This window comes from Trachurus japonicus, chromosome 6 (genome assembly GCF_045865225.1).
Source record: "Trachurus japonicus isolate A0001 chromosome 6, Traja_1.0".
Taxonomy (NCBI): domain Eukaryota; kingdom Metazoa; phylum Chordata; class Actinopteri; order Carangiformes; family Carangidae; genus Trachurus; species Trachurus japonicus.
In genome coordinates this window covers 34,232,052-34,256,278 of record NC_140912.1, presented here as the reverse complement: position 1 = coordinate 34,256,278, position 24,227 = coordinate 34,232,052, and the positions used below count along the sequence as shown (strand labels likewise).

The 24,227-nt window shown below is 43.1% G+C and overlaps 1 protein-coding gene and 1 pseudogene across 2 annotated transcripts in view; both read left to right on the top strand.

The window, feature by feature from the left end:
* LOC146986534 (uncharacterized) overlaps positions 1 to 24,227 on the top strand; it is a 1,046,957-nt gene that overhangs the window by 655,158 nt on the left and 367,572 nt on the right. The gene's annotated exons all lie outside the window — the stretch shown is intronic.
* On the top strand, positions 3,135 to 5,674 carry LOC146986541 (protein NLRC3-like; annotated as a pseudogene). Its single transcript, XR_015036036.1, has 2 exons — positions 3,135 to 3,683; positions 3,896 to 5,674. The product of XR_015036036.1 is annotated as a protein NLRC3-like (transcript).

The following is a 24,227-nucleotide window of genomic DNA, read 5'->3' as shown; positions in this document are numbered from 1 at the left end:
TGACAACATGTGTGATGAATAAGACAGAGAACAGACTGCGCTGTAACTTGTAGTGGAGTGTCTTTAAATCTCTCAGCAGCTCTTCTACCACAGCTGGATCTCAGCTCACTGTTTATTCATGGTGTCAGAGTTCACCTGTCCATACAGGTGTAATACCAGGAGTTACCCAGCAGGTGGCGCCACTCTACTGTAGAAAGAGACTTCCCCTCCCTCTGTCGCCATGAACTTGTGTGATTTCCTGTAACTGCTGAGGAGGAAGTGAAAGTAAAAATGTTCAGACGCCATTTTAGAGTGAACGGAGCAGAAGGAGAGAAACTGAAGTCTGAGACGAGTGAGTGTCAACACAACAATATTATTACATATATTATTATTATTTATTATTATTATTTTTGTCATTATTGTTGTTGTTGTTGTTGTGTCAGAGTGTGAGAGTCAGTGTGTCTGTGTGGACTGTGGAAGGAAGAAGAGTCAGACGTAGTCCGTACATACGTCAGCACATTGTCTCAGATTCACCTCGACACAACTTCTTCAGACTCAGAACAAACATCAAAGGTCAAAGGTCACGGTGACTGGATGAACATGGATTTAATGTCAAAGTCATAGATACATACACGTAGATGCCGCATTCAGGCTTGTCAACACGTCAACACAGCCGCCATCTTGGGTACTATGAGTGGTGGAGGTCAACGACTGGATCAAACAAGGACGTGATTATAGTTTGTCCTCGGTGGATTTGGGTGTGTCTTGATTCTGTGTGTGTGTGTGTGTGTGTGTGTGTGTGTGTGTGTGTGTGTGTGTGTGTGTGTGTGTGTGTGTTACTGGTTTCCCTCTCAGACTGACTGAAGTCCTGAAGATGAGTGTTAATGTGGAGGAACAGGAGGACAGATCAAAGTCTCTGGAGAGTGACCGGTCCAAACATGAACCTCCAGACTCACAGTAAGAGACCAGATAGAAACCTGAAGTGTGTGTGACGTCACAGAAGAGGAAATGTGTGTGTGTCCACTGATCAATGTGATGTGAATAAAAACATGTTTGTGTTTGCAGAGGTCAGAACCACAGACTGAGAGCAGAGTCTCCAGGATCCATCTGTCTGTCCATGAGGAGTAACTGGTCCAAAGATGAACTTATTGACTTCAAGTCTGGACCTCGACCTCCAGAATCACAGTAAGGGTGCTTTCACACCAACAGCAGTTGGTGCGCACTAAACAGTCCATTCAAACCAAAAGCTCTTAGTTAGGTTTGTTTTCGTCTGTGTGAAAGAATCAATCGCAAGTCCGCTTGATTCCGCACCAAATGCCAACATCTGGTACGGTCCCCCCTACCGGTGCATTTTCATTGAAAAGTGGGGTGTGTTTGGGCCCGCAACAGTCTCTCACGGAAAAAAAGAAACCGAGTTTCAACATCTATCATCTCTGCCAGTCTGCCCCTCCACCTGCCGTCTCTCTCGCATGCGGTCGCACCGTGCGCACACACGCACACACAGAGAGAGAGAGAGAGCGAGAGAGAGAGAGAGGGCCGCTAATGAACGGAACATCTATGAGCTGTATCACGCTAATTGTACAGTGTTCTAACCCTAACCCTACAGTGTCTCCATTGTGAAAGTCCAAATTGGCGCTTATTGTTCGTTTGCATGTGTGAACACACACCACTCAGCAGTATGTAGCTACAATGTAACAATTTTACTGTCTGGTGCAGACTAAATAATCAAACTAGCCGCGTGAAAGCGCTCTAAGAGATCGGATACAGACCTGTGTGTACTTCATTGCCAAATTAGCAATTTAAAGGGATTTTTCAACATCTTGGCAAATTGGCCCATTGCCATAATCCCTATAGTCATAGCAGTAGGTTCGTTACCTCTATTTGTCGGTGCAAGCTATCTTTAGAACGGCGGAGCAGAGCCGTGAGCTGCTCAGAGCTACGCTATGGAGGCTAATGGGATTTCTTGGTTTAATGCAGTTATTGTATTATGTTTTGATTGTCATATATGAGTGTCTGGACTCCAGGAAGAATAGTCCATAATAAAAACTAAACTAAAACTAAAACTTGGTTTCCCTCATCAAACTCATCAAATACACAATCCAACAACTCCACAACACTCTGGTGGACAAGTTGTGACCTGCACATTCACCACGCTATGAGATAATAACACAACGTTACCACACAGAGTTGTTGTAGAGGGAAATTCATTCAAAACCGCTGATTGCCTTCAGGGACAGTTTTTCATCAAGCAGTCTCTGTATTTCCCTCTAAAACAACTCTGTGTGGTAACGTTGTGTTATTATCTCATAGCGTGGTGAATGTGCAGGTCACAACTTGTCCACCAGAGTGTTGTGGAGTTGTTGGATTGTGTATTTGATGAGTTTGATGAGGGAAACCAAGAAATCCCATAATGAGCCTCGATAGCGTAGCTCTGAGCAGCTCACGGCTCTGCTCTGCCGTTCTAAAAATAGCTTGCACCGACAATTAAAGGTAACAAACCTACTGCTATGACTATAGGGATTATGACAATGGGCCAATTTACCAAAATGTTTAACTCGGTGAGACAGATGTTCAGCAGCTGGACACTGGACACAGTTAATGACTGACTGACTCCACACTGTGGTCTATGATGCTGCTGTGTTGCTTCCATCCTTCACTACAGTGTGTGGTGCTGGACGCTGACGACACTGGAGGCTTCCCACAATGCATCTGTGATCAGAGAACTGATCAGTGATCAATGTGATGTGAATATAAACATGTTTGTGTTTGCAGAGGTCAGAACAACAGACTGAGAGCAGAGTCTCTAGGATCCATCTGTCTGTCCATGAGGAGTGACTGGTCCAAAGATGAACTTATTGACTTCAAGTCTGGATCTGGACCCACTTGCTGGTCTGTGAGGAGTGACCGGTCCATTGGACTTCCTCCAGACCTCAGTCGTGAACCTGGACCACAAGAGACAAAGTAGGAGACATGTTACCAAGCTGTGAACTGAGTGAAGTGTTGCAGTAGAGGTCACTTCCTGTAGAGACAGAACGGTAACACTTTTCTTGAAGTATCGTCATAAGAGTGACATGACACTGTCATAACACAGTCACGAACGTGTTTATAACATTATGTCAATGTTATAAACGTTTATGACTGCTGTCATTAAGTGTCATTCGGTTTTTGTAATGACAACTTGACATTGTTTGGGATGTCTTGATTATGACAACTTGCCATTAATCCAAGTGGCATTACCTGGAAATGTCTTTGTCATGATTACTTGACATAAAATTTGTTTGGGATGACTTTATTATGACAACTTGACATTGATCAAAGTGACATTACCAGAAAATGTCTCTCTACACTTCCTCTACTTTCTCTCTCTCTGCTCCTTTGCTTACTGAAGCCCCGCCCCCTTTAAAGTGGTTAACCAATCAGAGCTCAGATGTGGAGCTGTGACATGTTGTTGATCCAGAAATGTCTTGACAGGAGGAAGAGGAGTGGTGTCTCTGTGGACCAGCAGCTGTCCTGCTGTGGTCTCTGTCAGGACGTCCTGAAGGATCCAGTCTCCACCAGCTGTGGACACCGGTTCTGCAGACAGTGCTTCACCTCAGACTGGGACCAGTCTGGTTCTTCAGGACCCCCCTCCTGTCCCCAGTGTGGAAAAAGACCCAGAACCAGAGGTGAGCTGCAGACAACCAATCAGAGCAGCTGTATACAAAGTGAGACTGAACATCTGTCTGATGTGATCATCTGTGAAACCAGGACCTGTTGTTTTCTCCAGAGTCATTGTTCCATCACACAGCACTGACATTTAAGATGATGATTCAAACCTTCTCTTTGTTGTCTGTAGTTTTTCTGCAGCTGATGAAAATAATCTGATCAGATTGTCAGACTCTCTGTCTTCAGTCTGACTCTGTCTCTTCTCTCTCAGCAGATCGTGGTCTGCAGGAGGTTTTAGATCAACATAAGATCAGTCTGAGGAGCAGATGTGAACGAGTGACTGAAGGAACTGAGGGAACAGGAAGTGGAACAGGAAGTGTAACCCTCCTCAACAGGATCTACACTGAGCTCTACATCACAGAGGGACAGAGTGAAGAGGTTAATACCCAACATGAGGTGAGACAGCTGGAGACAACGTCCAAGAAGAAGACCCTCCATGACACTCCAATCAAGTGCAACGACATCTTTAAAGACTTACCTGTCCAACAGAGAGAGGACATCTCTACGGTCTCACCTGTCCAACAGAGAGAGGACGTTTCTACGGTCTCACCTGTCCAACAGAGACCCATCAGAGTGGTTCTGACCAACGGCGTCGCTGGCGTTGGAAAAACCTTCTCGGTGCAGAAGTTCACTCTGGACTGGGCCGAGGGCTTGGAGAACCAAGATGTCAGTCTGCTGGTTCTGCTTTCGTTCAGGGAGCTGAACCTGATCAGAGATCAGCGGTTGAGTCTTCTCAGGCTGCTCCATGTTTTCCATCCAACATTACAGAAGGTCACAGCAGAGCAGCTGGCTGTCTGTAAACTTCTCTTCATCTTTGACGGCCTGGATGAAAGCCGACTGTCACTGGACTTCAACAACAGGGAGGTTGTGTCTGATGTCACACAGACGTCATCAGTCAACGTGCTGCTGACAAACCTCATCCAGGGGAATCTGCTTCCCTCGGCTCTGGTCTGGATCACCTCCAGACCTGCAGCAGCCAATCAGATCCCTCCTACATGTGTTGACAGGGTAACAGAGGTCCGAGGCTTCACTGACGCCCAGATGGAGGAGTACTTCAGGAGGAGGTCCAGTGATGAAGATCTGTCCAGAGGAATCATCTCACACATCAAGACGTCCAGGACCCTCCACATCATGTGTCAAGTCCCAGTCTTCTGCTGGATCAGTGCTACAGTTCTGGAGCACATGTTGACCACAGACCAGAGAGGAGAGCTGCCCAAGACCACGACTGACCTGTTCTCACACTTCCTGCTGGTCCAGACAAAGAGGAAGAAGAACAAGTACGGTGAAGGACATGAGACGAGTCCACAGGAGCTGACGGAGGCCGACAGGGAAGTTCTTCTGAAGCTGGGGAGGCTGGCGTTTGAACAGCTGGAGGAAGGAAACATCATGTTCTACCAAGAAGACCTGGAGCAGTGTGGTCTGGATGTCACAGAGGCCTTGGTGAACTCAGGACTCTGTACTGAGATCTTCAAAAGAGAGAGTGTGATCTTCCAGAAAACAGTCTACTGCTTTGTTCATCTGAGTGTTCAGGAGTTTCTGGCTGCAGTCTACATGTTCCACTGTTTCAGCAACAGGAACACACAGGTCCTAGAGAAGTTCCTGGGAGAACAAGTCAAGGAACATAACAGTGACTTGTCTTCAGATTTAGATTCAGATTCAGATTCAGATTCAGAATCAGAAGAAGAAGAAGAAGAAGAAGGTGGACAATTTTCTGATAATGGTATAGATTTAACCCTGGATGACTTCCTGCAGAGAGTCTTGGAGAAATCCCTGAACAGTAGAAATGGCCACCTGGACCTGTTTGTTCGCTTCCTTCATGGCCTCTCTCTGGAGTCCAACCAGAGGCTGTTAGGAGGTCTGCTGGGTCAGACAGACAACAGTCCAGAAACCATCCAGAGTACCATCAGCAACCTGAAGGAGATGGAGAGTTATAAAATCTCTCCTGACAGAAGCATCAACATCTTCCACTGTCTGACGGAGATGAAGGACCAGTCAGTTCATCAGCAGATCCAACGGTTCCTCAAGTCAGAGAACAGATCAAAGGAGAAACTCTCTGATATCCAGTGTTCAGCTCTGGCCTACATGTTGCAGATGTCAGAGCAGGTTCTGGACGAGTTCGACCTGAACAAGTACAACACATCAGATCAGGACGACTGAGACTGATCCCAGCTGTGAGGAACTGCAGGAAGGCTCGGTGAGTCCAGACATGATTAATATAATTATTGATCCATAGTTTAGATCAGTAGTTCACATAAACAGAGTTTTTCTGTTTTCCTCATTATTTTTATTTCGACTTTACGTAAGTGATAATATAGAGTGAGCAAGCTTTGCTTCAACGTCCCATCCATCCTGTGAGAGTGATGAGGATCAATGTTTCCTGTCAAACTCAGAGAAGATCAGCTGAAGCTCAGATGTTTATCACATCATCACGTCCTGTCATCAGATGCATCAACTGTGTTTTTAGGTCCATGTACTTGGGGGCTATTCGATTTTTACTTCAAACAGAACTGTCAAAAACGAAAGTAAGCTGGTAATTTGGTTTTCCGTTTCAAACAAAAAAACAAAAAAACTAAAATTCAGGCTGGTTTTTTGGTTTTGGTTTTTGGTTTTAAAACCAAAAAACGAAGGGGGGCGCTAGAGAGCCAGCGATGTAGTAGGTTGTGTTTTCCATCAGCTCCTCCACTACAACTTGATATAAGTATTTAACTCTCCTTTTCTGCACTTTTTGACGGTGAAATCCGTTTCTAACATCTCGAAGAATGGTTAAAAACCAGGAAACCGACTCCAAAAACACCAGAGTCTCTCTCAGAGACTGAAGACAATCCATCGATCGAGCCTGCTAATGCTAACGCTAGCTCACCTGGCTCCACCAGCCCTGTGCATGCTATAACAGATGCACTAGACGAGGAGCCCTCTCTGTCGCCCATCCTGGGGGCCATTAGACGGATGGAAAACTCGATGAACGCGAGGTTTGACAACTTGGAGACAACTCTCGCTGGGCTTAAAACTGCCGTCGCCTCCAACACCTCCCGCATTATAAACCTGGCACGGTGAGTTTGATGGACGCCTGGCCGACCTGGAAAAAAGCCACGATGACCTGTGTGCACAAAACAAACTACTGAAAGCTAAAGTGAACGATCTAGAGGGCCGCTCGAGGAGACAAAATATTAAAATTGTGGGTCTGCCAGAGAAAATTGAGAGAGGCTCCCCAACTACGTTTGTGTCTGACTTGCTGCCTAAACTCCTCGGAGCCGCGCATTTCCCCCAGGGGATTAAAGTGGACCGTGCCCACCGCATCGGCGCTCCAAGCAACCGACCACGCATTATGATCGCCAGGATACATCACGACACCGTGAAAGAGAAGATAATCTGAGTGGCTCGCAACGATGATCCGCTAAACTACGAGGGGCAGCGCATCAGCATCTTTCCAGACCTCACAGCAGAAGTGATGAAGGACCGCAAGGAGTTTGATGCAGTTCGACTGAAACTTAAGGAGGCCGGTATCCGCCATGGGTTCCTGTTTCCTGCACGCCTGATTTTTGCTCATGCTGGTCAAACCAAGATATTTGAATCAGCAAAAGAGGCAGCCACCTACGCTGACAGACACATGCAGCCTTCAGCAGCTGACAACGCCGAGTGACCGGATGCCGCCAGTGCGACTGGATCAAGAGCCAGGCTTACCTGCACAGGTGTGGATATTCTCACTATGGATGGACAAAATGAACAGTGAGGCAAAAGCCAACGTGTTTTTGCAATAATTGCACTACTCAGACTCAGACTTTACGTTCACATAGTTTGCCTTAACATTATGACGTATGTGTAAGGTCACTTTTGGTTATTGCTATCAGTTCTACTATGATTGGCTCATATCTTACAAAGACATTATGCGCTTTTGAGGAAAAAAAAAAAAAAAAAAAGGAAAAGGCAGTCTTTAAAATTTGCTTTGTTACTTACATTTGTTACTCTTGTCTCTTGTTCTTAATTTTTTTTTTTTTTGAAAATAGTTTTCAAAATGCATATTACCTGATTTATAAGGAGGGTTTATAATTCACTTACAGGAGAGTGGTAAGGAGTTGACATGGGGGATAATGTTAGTTTGCTTTGTTAGGTGCTTTACCGCATGTACAGGCTCCTTTCTCAGCAGCTCCGCTGCCATGTGGGGTTTATATTACCCTTTTTTTTGGGGGGGGGGGGCAAAGTAGGGAGTTCGAAGGGTATGTTCTATCAGTTTGGTTCACGTTGTACTCATTTTTTTTGTTTGAATACAATGGCATCTTCCTTTTTCATGTGGTAGCGGTGTCATGAGTGGCCCAACGAATGATCATAGGAATAACATTGTTAATCTAACTTCTTGGAATGTCAGAGGTTTAAACAACCCATCAAAGAGAGCCAAGGTATTTTCTCATTTACGTGATTTGAATGCTGATATCTTATTTCTGCAAGAGACACATATTAGACACACAGAGGCCTCAAAACTTAGGTGTAGCTGGATAGGACAAATATTTCAGTCAACCTTTTCAGCCAAGGCACGTGGTGTGGTCGTTTCATAATTGTGACTGGCAAAATTTTGTCTGTTCACGTTACCCTCCTTAACTCATATGCACAAAACTTTGACAACCCTGGGTTTTTTCGAGGTGTTTTCCGGCTGATACCTGACCTAGCAACAACCAACTTGATTGCAGGTGGTGATTTCAACTGCGTCTTAGACACCATTTTAGACAGGTCCTCACTTCGCCCAGTTAATCCTTCGAACTCCACAAATATGCTGAATAATCTAATGAAGTCGCTTAATCTGCTTGATATCTGGAGGATTCACAATCCCACAGGGAAAGAATATTCCTTTTTCTCACAAGTTCACAATACATACACAAGGATTGATTACTTCTTAATTGATTCTAAGTTGACAGCATTTATTAAGTCATCTAAATATCACAATATCTTAATTTCAGACCACAGCCCAGTTTCTGTAGGCATGGACTTCGGATGGAAAAAACCACACTATAATTGGCGATTCAATCCAAGTCTTCTTAATGACAAAATATTTTTGGAAAAATGCTCGCTTTCGATAAAGGACTATTTAGCTTTTAATGATACAGGTGATGTTTCAGATTCAACACTGTGGGAGGCCTTTAAGGTTGTGATAAGAGGTTTTGTCATATCCTATGAAACTGCACAAAAAAAACAGAGGAGACAGAGATTATCAGTTATAGATCCACAGCTTACCCTCCTTGAAAAACAGTATAGAGAGGCTCCATCCTCACCTTTATTGAAGGAAATCGTTAAGTTAAAGCATGAATATAACTGTATTCTCTCTCAACAAATTAATACTTTGTTGTTGAAAGTGAGGCACAAACATTTTGAATTGGGAGATAAACCTGGCCCTCTTCTTTCACGCCAGCTACGAGGAGCACAAGCTAGCAGGGCTATTCACGAAATTAAAAGTCAGACGAGCTCTATTGTTACAGACCCTGTTGAAATTAATAAGTGCTTCAGGGACTTTTATGAAAATTTATATAAATCCCAAACCTCCGCAACAGAAGGGGATACTCTTCAATTCTTGTGCTCCCTTTCGCTTCCTAAAATAGACTGTGATGCACAAAATGAACTCAATGCGGAAATTACTTTACAGGAGGTTATCACGGCTATAAAGGATTTTCCGAGTGGAAAGTCACCTGGTCCTGATGGCCTGGGCATTGACTTTTATAAAGCATTTATTGATGATGTGGCCCCTCTATTATTGAGAATGTTTAAAGGATCGATAAGGAATAAAAAACTACCAGACTCATTATATACGTCAAACATCTCTTTAATATTGAAAAAAGGTAAAGATCAGACTGATCCATCGTCTTATCGGCCTATTGCTCTTCTCGGGAGTGACCTCAAAGTCTTTTCCAAAATCCTAGCTAATAGATTGAATAAACATGTTGCAACTATTATACACCCAGACCACGTGGGGTTTATTCCCAGGAGATTTTCTTTTTTTAATGTCCGTAGATTACTGAATATTGTATATAGCAAACAAAACAAGTCAAAATCTGCAATACTTACACTTGACGCGCACAAGGCATTTGATCAGGTTGGATTGGAAGATTGGAAATACATGCTTTTAACAATCAGAGAATTTGGCCTGGGTGAAAGTTTTAGCTCATGGGTAGAGATGCTTTATGCGTATCCAACTGCATCAATCCTTACCAACTCAGACAGATCTCACCCTTTCAACCTGCACCGTGGTGTTAGACAGGGTTGCCCCCTAAGCCCTCTGTTGTTTGCTTTGTGTATTGAGCCCCTTGCAATAAGTATTAGATGTAATCCAAAAATTATCCCTATACATCTGGGTAAATTAGATCATTATATAGCGTTGTACGCTGATGACGTGATCCTGTTCTTGTCGCAGCCTGAAAAATCTTTTCCAGCTTTATTGGATCAAATTAAAACCTTTGGTAAGCTATCAGGATATACTGTAAACTGGCAGAAATGTGAATTTATGCCTCTGAGTGAGGACTTAAATCCCAACTTTCTCAGAAATCTACCCGTAAAGGGGACCACCCATGTTAAATATCTTGGCACTACAATCCCCAAACAATTTGATCAGCTCTATACACTGAACTACAAGGCTCTGATTGATAAACTTAAAACTGATATTGAACTTTGGCGAACACTGCCCATGTCAATGATCGGCAGAATTAATGCTATAAAAATGGTGACCTTACCTAGATTCCTATACATATTTCAGAATGTACCCATCTTTCTGTCTAAAAATTTTTTTAAAACATTGGACTCAATCACTATGCCTTTCGTTTGGGGATACAAACCACATCGAATAAGTAAGAAGCACCTCTGTAAGCCAAAGGAACTGGGTGGACTGACACTCCCTTTATTTTCAACATTATTATTGGGCAGCTAATGCACGAGCACTTGTGTATTGGCAGCAAGCTTATCCGACAGAACTTAATGCTACTACACCATCATGGCTTGCCATAGAACAGGACGTCACTGGTACCTCCCTCCCAGCACTACTCAATACAGCAAAGAGAAGGCCTGGACCATTTAAAGGGATTGGGATTATAGTAGAACATTCATTAAAGGTGTGGTACCAGATTAAAAAAACATTTAATTTAACTAACACTTCTATTTTTGCCCCCATTTGTCACAATCATGCATTTCACCCCTCTCAGTCAGATTCTGTTTTCTCTTCCTGGAGAGGGAAAGGTCTGGTTACTCTGAAAGATTTATATATTGACAATGTTTTTGCCTTATTTGACCAACTTAAAAGAAAATTTGATTTACAAGCATCTCACTTTTTCAGATACTTGCAAATCAGGAACTATACTAGAGCAAACATCTCAAACTTTGAAACCTATAACTCGCCAGATGAAATCTACTCTCTTATAACAAAGAAACCTGAGACCAAAAAGCTGGTGTCCATGTTTGTAAATGTGTTTGCAGTTCAAACTGCTCCAAGTACGCAATATCTGAGAGAGTCCTGGGAGAAGGATATAGGTACCACCATTTCAGAAGATGCATGGCGTAAATGTCTTCATAGCATACATACATGTTCAGTTAATTCAAGACATCAGCTAATACAGTATAAGGTTATACATAGACTCCATTATTCACGTGTTAAACTGCATTCATTCTATGCATCCACTTCACCATTATGTGTAAAATGTAAACAGACTGATGGTACACTGGCACATATGTTCTGGTTTTGTAACAAACTTGGTAGATTTTGGCATGATGTTTTCCATTTCTACTCTGAGGTTTACGGATATGATCTCACGCCAGACCCAGAGACAGGTATCTTTGGCTGGTCTCACCAGCTTGATACTCTTAGTCGCTGGAAAGCCTTATCAATACAGTATGGAATGGTTGTTGCAAAGAAAATTATTCTTAAAGTCTGGAACAAAGAAACATCCCCATGTTTTGAAGCCTGGCTCACTGAGTTCTCAAATATTTTATATATGAAAAAATTCGATTTGAGTTATTAGGAAAATCAGACAGATTCCATCAAATATGGCAACCATTTCTTGATCACATCACACAGCTGAGAGGACCCTCATGACACCTTGATTTCTTGATTATGTTTGAGTATTTATTTGTCCATAATTTACACAAATGTATATAATTGTATACAGTCATGGATGGCCATAGAAACTGTAATACCGTAGAGTACAACTTTCACCCTTTTTTTTTTTTTTTTTTCTTTCTTCTTTTTTTTCCTTTTATCTGTCTTTTTTCTATCTTTTTCTCCCTAACCTACTTTGGGGGAGGGGGGTGGGAAAGAAGTGGTAATTGTTTGGGTTGTTATGTACCTGGATGTTTTGAAAATGAATAAATAAAGTACTTAAAAAAAAAAAAAAAAAAACGAAGAGACCGAAATCGTGTACTTTGCGGCCATTCGATTTTCAATTAGATATCAAAATCATAAAGTGACAGATTATTTTGTTTTTTCGTTTTTTAATCGAACACAAAAAACGAAAAAATGTCTGGTTTTTCATATTTCAATTTTAGGCTTCGAACAAAAATATGAAATGGAAAAACGGGCCACAGGACTGAATTTGATTTTAATATTTAGCCTAATTTGTCGGGTTTACGTGACCCGGAAGTTTGCACGCACTCACAAAGATCATACATTTTTAGAGACGTGATCCGCGGAGCTGAAGGGTAAAATATTGGGTCAAGGACAAGACGGGACACTGCACAGAGCAGCAACCACGAAGACTTGTCAACTCACTGGTCATTAAATTAGACACGTCGCCGCAGGTCCAACCAGTGTTGGAGCCTGGACCCGATCCGGCCGGACTCACGAGCATTAATTTTTTATTAATTCAAAAAAAAAAGAAGCCCATAGTTGTGCTCATAGAGACGTGACAGGTGGGGCCAGACAAGCTGGTGATCAGCTGTGGTCATTGAATTGTTAGACACTATAGGTCATTTCAATTTGCGCGTCTGTGTTTTTTCCTTTTTATTTATAGGCTCATTTATGCGGATCGAGAGTGAGCGAGTGAGCAATAAGCGCGAGAGAAACAGCTGGTGTGCACCAGATGCAGGTTGACCAGCAAAAACTGAAACGAGACGGTTAAAGAGAGGAAAAACACAGAATATACAATACCTATATGTCCAAAAGACTTTGTCCAGTCGTCACGACGTGAACGAGGGAGGGAAGATCAGATGGTGGCTCAGGTTTAGTGATGAGGAAACCGTCACTGCAGCTGCACAGGTGTCAGCAGCTGCTCCAAACAGACACGTTACTAACTTTATTTTGAAGGGACAGATTAGATGTTGATTTTGTTAACAGTGACTTTATTGCACCCAAACATTAAAGCAGAAGTAAGCGATCCGGTCGTTTTGGTTAATGCTGCGTTCCAGGCAGGCTTTTGAAACCGTAAATTACAGTTTCAAGTCACAACTTACGACTTTGTAGCGTTCCAGGCAACCCACTCGTGTTTTTCCGACCTGTTTTACCTGTGAAAGTCACTATAACTGCCACTCGTAACTTCTGACCGGTGAACTCGTACCAGATCGAACTGGTATGACTTCACGGTCGGAAAAACACGAGTTACGAGTTTCCTTGAACGCACCATAACAGTCCTCGTCCCTACGTCGCCACATTCACGGCGTCCCTTGGCTGCACACACAGCCCTGCATGCCGTTCTCTCTCCTCATTGGATAAAAACTGTAGGATACGAGAAAAGTTTTCTCCTGGGCTCAGAGCAGAGCAGAGTGACTGACAGACCCGTGTTTCAGACCAAACACTCTATAGAAGTGATTGCTGTCGGAAGATATAACTATTTAAGACTTATATTAACACAAATATATCACTTACTTCTGCTTTAAGCATATACCGTAAAACTTCAAATAATGGCCGAGTCCCAAATTGCCGCCGGTCCCAATTAACCGCCGGGTGTAGCAAAATATTTTTTATATTAAACGCCCATCCCAAATAAACGCCGGGTCAAACATTGTTTTTCTGGTTGCCAAAAAATATTCTATGCAAATATAGTGGGTGTCTTGTGACATTAAAGTCGGCCGAGGACCGACGGGACGCCTCTGGGCTGGTTGCTCCTGCCCGGTCTGTCCACTCCTCTCATCCGCACTTCAGCACCTGTCCTGGGCTGCACAGTGTCGGCTCGGCTCGGCTCGCTCCTCGTTTTAAATGACTAAAAAGTAGCGTAAACAGCCTACTGTTCTCTGATTACTCATACGCGTATTTAGTTACGTTGCATTATTATTAGTTATAGGCCTACTTCATTCATTCAATCAAAAAAAAAAAAAAAAAAAACGGCCGGTGGTGCGAGCCAACACAGGTGCTGAAGTGTGGGAGAGGAGTGGAGAGACTGGGCGTCAGCCACATATCCAGTCCCAGACCTCGGTTAGTCAGGGATTTCATCGGGCTCCCAGGACTTCCTCCCCGGCACAGGGCACTTTGTCGGCCGTACTCCAGGGATTTTTGTCCTGATCGTGTCCAGTTGGTCTGGACCATCCCTCTCCCTACTTTTACGAGTGCTGGATTCAGATTTATTTTGCATTTGGTGCGGCTTCTTTTATAAGTTACATGTTCTGTCACTGCTGCAAATTTCTATGGGAGGGGCAAGAGGACCCCCCCCCCACTAGTGGAATCACCTCTGCGCTGTGCGTAATAGTCTCGCGTAATGACAGCTCCTCGCCGGCGGTGAAACACAATAAACTGCACGGCTTCTTGCATATTTGTTTCATGACATGGCTGGTGGAGCCTATATACACAGCGGTATACAGACATGTGGAGCAGGCGGCAAATTGATATGAAAGCTGGTTCAGGACATCTTCGTCCATGGACATGATCCTTTCCCCTCTGAAGCCGCCCAACAGTGGGCTGTTAAGTTAAAGGGCAACTTCGGTTTTTTTCAACCTGGGCCCTGTTTTCATATGTGTTTCTGTATATGTGAGTGATGGATAATACTTTTATTGAGGTGGCTCCAGTATTGAGCCGGGCAGGCAGCCTGCAGCCCAGCTAACACACGTGATCATGATCTACCTTTAGCACGTCTCTTCTTCTTCTTCTGACTGGCAGTAGTCATCCCGGTCAAAGTGGTCACAGCAGACCCTGTGGTCGGCACGGCAACGGCGCAGTGCATCCACAGGAGTGTTAGCATCCATTTAGCACAGCTAACTGTTAGCCCTAACTTGTGAAAGCTCTGTGAAAGCTGCTCTAAGAGCAGCCCAACATTTTATTGTTACAATTTGTAAATTCTCTGGTCGTCTCTCTTCACCTCAGTCAGGTAACAGTATTCCCCACCGGTGTTTTGCCGCGAGTTATCGCAAGATTTCAGAACGAGATTTCTGGCGTGGTGAGATTTGGACACAGATCACAGCAAACAGCGACCTCCAGCTAAAGGCAGAGACTATTAGGTTCATTTCTCCTTTCTAGTATGTTGTCGGACACTCATTGTAACTATCTGAGCTTGTCAGTTTGAAAAAAATGCCCGTTTATAGGGCGAACTTTGACGGGAGCCACTTGCCCGGTTGAAGAGCGTTAGCTGGGCTGCAGGCTGCCTGCCCGGCTCAATACTGGAGCCACCTCAATAAAAGTATTATCCATCACTCACATATACAGAAACACATATGAAAACAGGGCCCAGGTTGAAAAAAAACCGAAGTTGCCCTTTAACTTAACAGCCCACTGTTGGGCGGCTTCAGAGGGGAAAGGATCATGTCCATGGACGAAGATGTCCTGAACCAGCTTTCATATCAATTTGCCGCCTGCTCCACATGTCTGTATACGGCTGTGTATATAGGCTCCACCAGCCATGTCATGAAACAAATATGCAAGAAGCCGTGCAGTTTATTGTGTTTCACCGGCGAGGAGCTGTCATTACTCTTCCATTACGTGCACACCAAATGCAAAAATAAATCCAGACCAACTGGACACGATCAGGACAAAAATCCCTGGAGTACGGCCGACAAAGTGCCCTGTGCCGGGGAGGAAGTCCTGGGAGCCCGATGAAATCCCTGACTAACCGAGGTCTGGGACTGGATATGTGGCTGAAAAGAGTAGAAAAGAACCATAAAGGGGCCGCTGCCAGCTGCCAAATATGCCCGGGGTTGGAGATCTCAGGGTCGGAATGAGTCGGGAGTAGGAGTTGGTCTATCACCCAGCCCCAGCGGTGGCCTTACTGCAGCAGATCGTAATACAGTATATATGTTTTTTATAAACAAACACACACACGTATCAGCGGCAAACAGCTGCGAAAATGTATGCATATGCTTAAAACACAACATTTACGAGGGGGAAACAAGTTTTTAAATGGCTGTAAGACAATGCATTGGGCTTTTATTTTGAAGTTCAGACACTTCCGGTCTGTCATCGGCGTTAATATTATTATCAAAAACGAAAAGAGAGACTTTGTAACATTCAAAATTAATTTTGGTCTCCTCGTTTTTTTGGTTTTAAAACCAAAAACCAAAAAAACAGCCTGAATTGTTGTTTTTTTTTTTTTGTTTGAAATGGAAAACCAAATTACCACTAGCTTACTTTCATTTTTTGACAGTTCTGTTTAAAGGACAAATCGAATGGCTGCGAAATACACAGACCTTTTTACTGCAGCTTTCATCTGATTTGATTCTGACACATTTAATATTTTCTCTTTTCACAGACTTGTTCATTTTGGACTCTCAGAGAGTCACTGTGAAGTCGTGGCCTCAGCTCTGAAGTCCAACTCCTCCCACCTGACAGAACTGGACCTGAGTGAAACCACCAACCTGAGTGATTCATCAGTGGAGGTTCTGTGTGCTGGACTGGAGAGTCCAAACTGTAGACTGGAGACTCTGAGGTGAGTTCACTGACTGGACCTGTTGGACTTTTGTCTGTGTTCAGTTCAAATGTCAGGAGTGAAGGGTCTGAGTGGTTTTCTGGAGAGTCCAGACTGTAGACTGGAGACTCTGAGGTCAGACTCTGTTTTATTTCTGTGCTCAGATGAATGTGATGTGAAAGTTGTGTTGATACTGAGCTGCAGACATGAGGCTGATATTCTACTGATCCACACTGAGGCTGTAGGACAGGGTAGGCAGGCGCTCACAGACCAAGACCAGGGCTGTGGGGGGTCGGCACCTCAGACAGCTCATCACACAACAACCTCACAACAAACACATTCATGCACAATGGTTCACACAGATCCAAGTCTTAAACATGTGCAACACCTTTTCCCCACAATCCATGCCGTCCTGACATCAGCTGTTATTAACACACAACTCAGATCAATAACAGGATCACATGTTGGAGCACCGCTCACATCACACAACAAACCTTTAACACAATCCACACTCACACCTGAGCAACAAGGATGTTAACTGTACACAACAAGCTGTTATTACAAGGTTTACAACAGATAGGACACACAACCTGGGCTGTGTGTGTGTGTGTGTGTGTGTGTGTGTGTGTGTGTGTGTGTGTGTGTGTGTGTGTGTGTGTGTGTGTGTGTGTGTGTGTGTGTGTGTGTGTGTGTGTCTAAGTGTCAGAGAGAGAGTAGGTTAAAACTTGCTAACTGTTAGCCACCGTAGCTCAGGCGTTGGTCTCCCGTCAGATAAAAGCTGCTGTTGTTCTTCAGATGAAGCTCATTAAGGTGTTCACCTCTCCAGTGGAGCATCACTGCAGTTGAATTAGCTGCTAAACTGCTGGAGGCTAAAAAGCCAGGGGACACGTCTGTGTGTTGACCATTCACCAAGGCAACGTGAACAGAAGTGCAGCTCAGACATGGTGCAGTTAAGTTAAGAGGCAGCGTAGCGTTGTGCCTTTTCACCTCCATGTGAACTCTCTGTGGGAACTTACTGCACATGTGCAAACAGCCACATACACACCGTACTGACAGAAGAGGCAGAGCAGCTCTGGGCCTTTGCTCTGTAATACTACACATGGCTGAGTGGTTTGTGCAGCTGCTGCCTGGACAGAAGCTAGCTCTGTTTACTGGCTTTTATTAGACCATGAAAATCACCACATTCTGACACATTGAACTTGTAGTAAAGTTATCTGAAAGTCCAAAAGAATCCAACTTTAGATGAAGTGAATAAATCAAAGCCCTGACTGCACCTCACTGGTTTTTAGTCCAGTCTCTGTTTCTCTTCATGTTTCACCTCCACTACAGAAACACATGTGATGTATCAGACAATAACTGATCTATAATCAATAGCTGCTGGCTCCACCTCTTTCCTGAGGCTCTGGGATGTTTATAGTGAAACATTCAAAGACAACATCCCATAATAAGCAGGTGTGTGTGTGTGTGCTGGTTTCAGGTATTTCTGTCTCTGAGCTTCATTCAACATGTGTTTCTACACGTTAGTTGCCATGGTAACAGAGTTCAGCCTCACATGTGTGTTGTCTTGAGCATGGTCAGTAAATCTCTGATCAATGTGGCTGCACAACATGAGTTTGTCTGGATGGAGCCACAGGTGGAGCTGACAGGTGAAGAGGCGGAGTCACTGCGTCTGTGTTGAAGCAGCAGCAGCTTCTCATGAATATTAATGAGCTGTTTTCTCTCTATGTGACTGTTTAACCTGCTTCCTGTTGCTTCAGCTGTTGGACTTTGATTTTCTAAACTTGTTCTTTCTGAAGCTTCTTCAGCTCTGAACAGATGATGAGACACTGAACGCTGTCAACAAGGAGCTTTGTCCTCAACTCACTGCTTTTATTCTTTATTCAGATTGGTGAACTGCAGTTTGTCAGAGATCAGCTGTTCTTCTCTGGTCTCAGCTCTGAAGTCCAACCCCTCCCACCTGAGAGAACTGGACCTGAGCCTCAACAACCTGCAGGATTCAGGAGTGAAGGGTCTGAGTGGTTTTCTGGAGAGTCCAGACTGTAGACTGGAGACTCTGAGGTCAGTTCACTGACTGTTACTGTTGTAGATCTTAGATCTTTGATCCACAACTGAACCTGATTGATCTTCACTCAGAACTTGAATCATTGACTTTGATGTCATGAATGAAGGACGTTTGAAATAGTTGTTGTCTCATGTTTCCACTTGTTCTTCTCTCACACTGACAATGACTCTTCACTTTCAGCTCATTTCACTCAGTCTGATCAATAATCAATGATCTGATCACTGCAGGTGTGTGTGTGTGTGTGTGTGTGTGTGTGTGTGACAGAGAGAGAGAGACACTAACCCTGCGTTCACACCAAACGCGATGGAAGCGATGCCATCGCCCGTAACGCGAGCATCGCGCCGCTTGACATATTTGTCACATTTTTCACCATCGCTTCATCGCTTCATCGCGCTATGATGCAACCCACCTCCCGCTATTTTCTTTCTCTCCTCAACCATGGCTGAGAAATAATAATAAATATAAATACATATGAAATATTCACAAGGAGGAAGCTGTAGGTCCTCTGACCCTCTGCAGGCATTATCTTTTTTTATTACGACCGCGGTAAAAGTACGACGTCGTGTCATAAAGCTCCGGGAAACGGCCATGGATGTATATTATTGATCTGAGGAAAACACACACAGCCCCTGGGTTGTTTTTTTTTTTTTTTACACAGCCACAGGTTCTCTGTAGGAGGGTCTGGTGAGCGAGACTACAGCCACAGTGATCTTCTCCACGGTTACACCCCGGCTTTCCGAAGCCCCGCCTTTCCGACAATAGACTTCCATTCATCGTAATAGCGGGGTTTTCTATTTTTTCTAAAGACCCCGCTACTCCGAAAAGGCTATTGGGGGAAACCCCCAGCGCGCAGTGCGCATTGATCCTTTTTTCCTTTTTGGGGTCAAACGGATCATGTGCATAATTAACTGCAAAACAAGCAAATACTTCATATTAATGACATATAACGTTCATTATGCTTCTAGCCTGTCTAGCCTCTACCTGGTCTTTTTTACTAAACTTAACCAACTCCTTTCTTCATTGCCTAAGCCCAACCAAAGCATCTCCCTCAGTCAGCTGTCAGTGCGAGCGGCGGCTGCAGCAGCCTCGCGCCCGTGTGAGCTCAAGCCGGCTTCAGCCGTGCTCGAGCGGAGCAGGGGGGGAGAAAAAGAAAAAAAGTGTATTTCTATTACTGTGTGGGAGATCTCCAACAACGGAGTCGGGGAGAAAGCAAGTGGGACAGATCTGCCCAGTCCCTGAGCAGCGCACGTTTCACAGACAAGCCACAAAGCAGAATGTAAACAACGTCACGCGGTTCAGCACCTTGGACAGCTGCGGGGGGGAGGAGGGGGTGTCGGAGTAGCGGTGTTTCGAAGTGGGGCTATTTCGGAACAGCGGGGTGTCGAAGTGGAGGGGTGTCGGAATGGAGAGCTGTCCCCCTTCTCCACCATGTTTTGAAATGTGTGTCTGCAGCTGTGTCGGTGACGTGGTTGAATATCAACACTGATTGGATTTCGCGGCACAGCGTCACGCGATGTCGCTTGAAAAGTTCAAATTTTTCAACTTCAAGCGATGGACGCGATGATGCGATGGCCGCGATGGACGCGTCATCGCTTCATCGCGTCGCTCGTATCGCCCGAAACGCGCCGCCCGACGCGCCATCGCGTGTCATCGCGCCATTTACATTGACTTTTAATGGAAAGTTGTGGCGTTCATCGCGTCCATCGCGTTTGGTGTGAACGCACCGTTAGACAGTTTTTATTTTTTTTAATGAATTACATGTACATGTGCTGTACAAAATAACCATGGCTGGGACAGCCAGAGTGAAAAATGACACACACTTGAGACCATCAGGGACATTGAACTTGTAGTAAAGTTATCTGAAAGTCCAAAAGAATCCAACTTTAGATGAAGTGAATAAATCAAAGCCCTGACTGCACCTCACTGGTTTTTAGTCCAGTCTCTGTTTCTCTTCATGTTTCACCTCCACTACAGAAACACATGTGATGTATCAGACAATAACTGATCTATAATCAATAGCTGCTGGCTCCACCTCTTTCCTGAGGCTCTGTCATGTTTATAGTAGGGCCGGGACTCGATTAAAAAAATTAATCTAATTAATTAGAGGTTTTGTAATTAATTAATCGCAGTTCATCGCATTTTAATCGCATATAAATATTTGACCTGAGAACAGTGAGAAGCATTTTTTTTTCACATGGATTTTAGTATACCATTGAATGACTGAATACATAAGCTTAAGCAACAAAACATTGTTTTTTTTCAAGGTGGTACTTAACCAAGACCAACAGACTAGGGATGCAAATTATCGATTAATTCATTACAGTTTTTTACGATTGAATAAACACAATTTTGATTGTTTTGTTTTGTTTAGCAAAACCCAACACACGAATAGCACAACCACATACCCAATTAGCAAAACACCTTAACTCCTTTGCAAAATGAACCACTCTTGTAAAAGCTATACACTAACTTATCAAAACCATATTTTTTTACCATATGAAACACACACGTTGCATATGACTTAACTCTGTTTGCACCAGTTACACTCTGCTGTTGAAAACCTTAAACACTTTCGGCTAATTCTGCTTCTAAGTGCATAGAGTAGTATGGGTGAAGCACACAGTAAATTTGCAAAACATCGCTCGGATTTGCACAACTGTAAACACATTTCCAGTCTGAATGCCCTTATGACAGATGCCACGGTGAATCTGCTGAGAGCGTCAATCCATGGTTCACAACATGGTCCACAAGAGTTGCGTGAATTTCATTGCTTAAAGTTGGACCTCTTCTCCTTTGAGCTTCACCTACTCCTGCTTGAGGTCTTCCTCTTCCTCTTCCTCTTCCTCTTCCTTCCATTTTGGTTAAGCTTGGTGAACTCACCTGCTGCATTTTTATAGTGCTTAAACCTGATTGGTGTGTCTACAATTAAGCAATCTTGTGTTTGCACACCTGATGGCAGTGTTCAATCAACTGGCTCATAGGTGTGGTCATTTGACAGTCAGTGCTTTAGAATTGCAAGGAAGTGACATCTTGATATACTTTTGTGTCTAATGCATAGACGTGTGTGTTAGTGTTTCAAATCACGGTGTGTATTGTTTTGCACAAAGTGTGAACGGACTCATTGTGCTTACAGTGGTGCAAATCTGGGGCCAAGTTTTGCTCCTTGAGTGTAAGGTTTTGATAATTGGGCAAAACTTTAGATTTTAGTGTTTATTCAATCGTAAAAAACTGTAATGGATATTTGATACATACAGATTAAATGGTCTTTCCTGCCAATACACTATGATGATTACTGTAGTATTTAACTAGGCTACTTAAATCACAGTAGCATAAACTGAAACTGATTTGTTGAACTCAGCAGCCAGATGTAAACATTAATAAAACTCAGTAACCAATCACACAGGCAGCTCCATGTTGTGTCAACAAGGAGCTTTGTCCTCAACTCACTGCTTTTATTCTTTATTCAGATTGGAGTGCTGCAGTTTGTCAGAGATCAGCTGTTCTTCTCTGGTCTCAGCTCTGAAGTCCAACCCCTCCCACCTGAGAGAACTGAACCTGGGTGGAAACAACCTTCATGGTTCAGGAGTGAAGGGTCTGAGTGGTTTTCTGGAGAGTCCAGACTGTAGACTGGAGACTCTGATGTGAGTTCACTGACTGTTACTGTTGTAGATCTTAGATCTTTGATCCACAACTGAACCTGATTGATCTTCACTCAGAACTTGAATCATTGACTTTGATGTCATGAATGAAGGACGTTTGAAATAGTTGTTGTCTCATGTTTCCACTTGTTCTTCTCTCACACTGACAATGACTCTTCACTTTCAGCTCGTTTCACTCAGTCTGATCAATAATCAATGATCTGATCACTGCAGCTGTGTGTGTGTGTGTGTGTGTGCGTGTGTGTGTGTGTGTGTGTGTGTGTGTGTGTGTGATCTTCATTTCATCTTCTTCTTTTATTCGTTATTCAGATTGTGGAGCTGCGGTTTGTCAGACATCAGCTGTTCTTCTCTGGTCTCAGCTCTGAAGTCCAACCCCTCCCACCTGAGACACCTGCAGCTGAGAGGAGGAGGATACAACAACAACAAGCTGAGCTCTTCATCTCTGCAGCAGCTTCATGATCTTGTGAAGAGTCCAGACTTTCGACTGGAGACTCTGCAGTGAGTCTGATCTGTAGCTGTTTCCACAGCTGATGAGACTGTGGGAGTGAAATAAAGTGTAAAGTGCAGCAGGTGAACCTGTCAGGATGTGACATCACACATGACATCATCTATGACATCACAGACTCAGAAAACGCTGCAGCAGCTTCAATGTGTCAATCATCAGTGATCCAGTCACAGGTAAAGGTGTTGAGTCAAACAGGAACAATGAGCTTCACCTGTCACTCAAGTACAAGAAGTACTTTTACTCCACTAACTCCTAACTAAATACTTTTACTCTGATACTGTAATTATAGAAACTTTTACTCTGCTCCTATATTATAGTATTCACTGTGATACCTTGAAATAAGTACTTTTACTCTGATACTGTCTACAGAAACTACCTTTATTGTTGTGCTGTATATACAGTAAGTATTTTTACTGTGTTACTGTTAGTAGCCTACTGCCACATCCACTTGTCGTGCACAACAAAACACAGCAAAAGACCAAAGTACATGTTTTATAACGAATTTCTTCTTTTCGCCCTCAGTCTTATTAAACAGAAAGATGCCATTTAATTAAACTATTTAGTATTATTGATAAGTATGATTTACAGAAGAAACCCTATAACTTAACACACATATGTACATAATTTCCTGTACGTTTTTTTCTTCTTTTTTTTCAATATTTGCTCTTTCAAGACTCAACATGTAGTCATAACACATCAGAATATCATTGCAGAGCAGCTAAAACAACAACAACAACAACATGAAAAGATAAATATTATTTAGGTGTCAGGCTCAGACACATTTTAAAATGAAAGTGTTTATTTTCGCAAATTACAATAAAAGGATGTTTTTTTCATGGTTTTACAGTGAATGTGTTGTCGAACAAGAGATTATGAATAAACGCAAGAACTGTCAGGTTTAGTTTTTTAATTCACATGTGAAAAACTATGGAGTGATATTTGTAATTTTGTTGCTATCAATGTTGATGGTGATTTTATTTTGTTTTGGAGGAATGTACTACTGTTTGGGCCCCCTGACCTGAAAAAAACAAGGAAAAAGCCAACATAACTTTTATTATCAACCTTATTATTTTAATGGCAAAATTTCATATTCACAAATGTAAGTTCATTTAAAAAAAAAGAAAAACTTCTTTTACCGGTGAGCTCAAGCAATACATAACCTCCATCAAATTTTCAAGCAACCAGAAAGTGATTAAGACTTTCAATATGTGTGAAAACTTGAACATTTTTTTGTAAACTTGTAAATTCCCCCTGGCGTATAATATAGATATGCTTTATAGATTGCATTTTATTATGAAAAACTGTTTTTGTAATGTGAAACTAAGTTTTGAATAAAAAATAAATAAAAAATCACACGGGAAACGGAAATGATGTCACTGTTTATTATTATTCTGTTCGTGAAGTTTCCGGTCAGAAGAAAAGGACATCACCTTTATTATAAACTTATTCATTTTGTATGGCAAATGTCACATACATAAATGTAAACACTCCAAAACCTCACCCAACTTCAGAAGTTTCTTGCATGAGTT